Below are 3,014 nucleotides of genomic sequence, written 5' to 3' on the forward strand. Positions count from 1 at the left end.
AGGGCGTAAGTATGAAGAATGGCCATGTCACTTATTTCAGTGATGTTGTAAGTTTGAACGGTCACTAAATGAACTGTAGTAAGTCAAGGTACTTCCTGTATTTTTCTCCTCTGCAATTTCTGCTTCCTAATTTCTGCAAAACTCTTTTTCTTTTCTTGAGACATTCTTTTTTTCTCATTCTGACTCTCAAAGGAATGCCTCTCCGCTCCGGTTTTCCCAGCTGCTGATTCCTACTACAGGTAGTACCTTGATTTACAACAGTTCACTTAATAACCATTTTACTAATTTAACACCTGCCTTGATTCACTTAACAAATGTGGCAGGAAAGGTCGTACAATGTGATAAAAATTCACTTAACGAATTTCTCACTTCGCAGCATAAAAGTTGGGCTCGATTGTTGGGTCGTAAGTTGAGGACTACCTGTACACTTGAGCTTGGACAGTTTTCCCAGGTTCTCCCTTCAACATATGGAAGAAACCATATGGGTGACACCGTGGGAACAGGACCATACAATGGTGGAAAGGTTCCGTGGAACGCTTTGCAGGGCGAGATGTTTTCTTTATCTATTTATTTATTAAATTTATACACCGCTCATCTCACCATTGAGTGACTCTGGGTGGCCCTCTGCCCCAATCTAATCTTTTAGGACACATACATCTTTACCACCAAGCTATAAATTGTCAATTACAATAAAGAAGTTTCAATGGCATTCATGCAAATATTCCATTTTTTGACTTTTAAGTACACGAGTACACATTGTAATTAATCTTTGGTAGCCAAGAAACAATCAAGGAGGAAACATTAGCCTAATCAAAGAATCATCAAGAATGAAGCCATATCCAACCAAGATTGACAAAGCGTTGTAGATAAGCAGTCAGAGTGGTGCGGTGGCCTAGAGGTGGAGCTCTCACCTCACAAATCAGGAGGCTGTGAGTTCGATTCTAGGTAGAGGCAGATATTTCTCTCTCTCTCGGCACTATGAGAATATATCCCTGAACAAAACTCCGCCTTGGCAACAGGAAGGGTATCTGGCCATGAAACACTCTGCTAGCTCCATTCAGTTGCTCAGACTCCAGCTCGCAAAGGATTATGGGGTCATTAAAAGATGGCGATTATAGATAAGCAATCAGCAAGTCCCACTCCTCCCTGACTGATGAGACATAGTCTCGTAAGAGAATGTCAAGACAGGAAAACAACAAGACTCAGAGAACCCTAAGGATTCAACAATCCATCACCAAGTTTCTTAGATATTGAAGTATTCCAAACTACTGGAGTTACAGGTAGTCTTTGATTTACAGCTACAATTGAGCCCAACGCTTATATTGCTAAGTGAGACGGTTGTCAAGTGAATGCTGCTCCATTTTATGACCTTTTGCCACAGTTGTTAAATGAATCGCTGTCGTTTTTAAGACAGTAACATGTTGATAAGTGAATCTGGTTTCCCCATTGATTTTGCTTGTCACAAGGTTGCAAGTGGTAATCACATGACACACACACACACCCCAGGACACTGCAACCGTCATAGATATGAGTCAGTTGCCAAACATCTGAATTTTGATCATGTGACCATGGGGATGCTGCAAAGGTCATAAGTGTGACAAACGGGCGTAAGTCACTTTTTTCAGTGCTGTTGTAGCTTTGAACGATCACTAAATGAACAGTTGTAAGTTGAGGACTACCTGTATTTTAGATGCAAAAGTTGTAAGCCACTTTGATTGTTGACATGCTCAAAAAGGTATGGTGTAACGTTAATAAGAAAGAAAGAAAACATTTTGGTCTTTTTCTAAAATTCAGCTTCAGGATGAAATCAATGGTAGAATCCAAACTTTATGCAATTCAGGTGGGGAAAAGGACGATCTCTACCAATGATGGCCATGCAATGGCTAAAATATATATATACTTGAAGCAAAGAACAAGTGAAAGAGTGTATGATTAAAAGGGTTAAGTGCTTTGGAATTAATATAGTGATGGAAAAATGGGAAAGCATATGGCTGGAAAGACCAAATCTTTCTTTATAATTTAAAAGAAAACTTTTTTATAAAATGATATGCAATTGGCATATGCCTCTAGAAAAATTATCTAGAATATATAAAGATGCTTCAACTTTATGTTGGAAATGTGGAACACATGAAGAGTCATTTTATCATGCCTGCTGGGCTTGCAAAAAAAATTTGGGGGGGTTCAAATCAGAGGTGGGATTCAGCAGGTTCTGACCAGTTCTGGAGAACCAGTAGCGGAAATTTTGAGTAATTCAGTAAATACCACCTCTGACTGGAGATTTTACAGTATCCTTCCCCTGCCACGCCCACCAAGCCACGCCCACAGAACTGGGAGTAAAAAATATTTGAATCCCACCACTGGGATATTTGAATCCCACCACATGCATATAGTTATACAGAGAATTTTAAAGATATTAATATTCAGTTGAAACCAGAACTTTCTCAATTGAGATTAAAGCATAGATAATGAAATCCGGGCAAGGCCGGAGCTGGGGAATCACACATTCCCTGACCAGGCCAAGGCAGGCGATGGCTTCGGAGCCTCAGGGAATGGCGCATCCCTGGGGTCCCGGCCCCCGAGCCAAGGTGAAGGGCGAGCAGGTGGCATGCATTGCTTACCTTTGGTGAGCTGAGCTGACTGTGCGTTGGTGAGGCAACTGGTGATGCAATTAGCTGGGCCGCGTGGTGAAGGAAACATATATTAGGGTGAGGGTGGGCGGCGCGAGCATCGAGCGGGCAGAAGGGGCGATTGAGTGTCAAGCGGGCGGAAGAGGCGAGTGAGTGTCAAGTGGGCAGAAAGGGCAAGTGAGCAGCAACCGGGCGACCCAGAAGTCGCTACTAGTTCAGCAACCCAGGCCATATTGCCGCTACCAGTTAGCCCGAACCTGCGTGAACCGGCTGAATACCATCACTGCAGTGTACCTCTCTCATCTTGAAAGAAAAGACTTAAGGCACCATCCTCTCCCTCAAAGAAGCAGACACCATAGCATGGAATGAGGTACAGGAGGAATCCGC

General features: G+C 42.6%; 1 protein-coding gene across 3 annotated transcripts in view; it reads right to left on the bottom strand.

Moving 5' to 3' along the window:
- Positions 1-2,906: 2,906 nt before the first annotated feature.
- Positions 2,907-3,014, bottom strand: part of LOC113426090 (cytochrome P450 2J4-like) — a 32,995-nt gene continuing 32,887 nt past the window's right edge. For all 3 annotated transcript variants that reach the window (XM_026688422.2, XM_087965521.1, XM_087965520.1), the window contains one exon: positions 2,907-3,014. This exon is cut by the window's right edge and continues 776 nt beyond it. The gene's annotated coding sequence lies outside the window, so the exon portion shown is untranslated.

Source organism: Notechis scutatus, chromosome 4, assembly GCF_049901735.1.
Source record: "Notechis scutatus isolate UNSWTSFEM ecotype Mainland chromosome 4, rNotScu1.2, whole genome shotgun sequence".
Lineage (NCBI taxonomy): Eukaryota > Metazoa > Chordata > Lepidosauria > Squamata > Elapidae > Notechis > Notechis scutatus.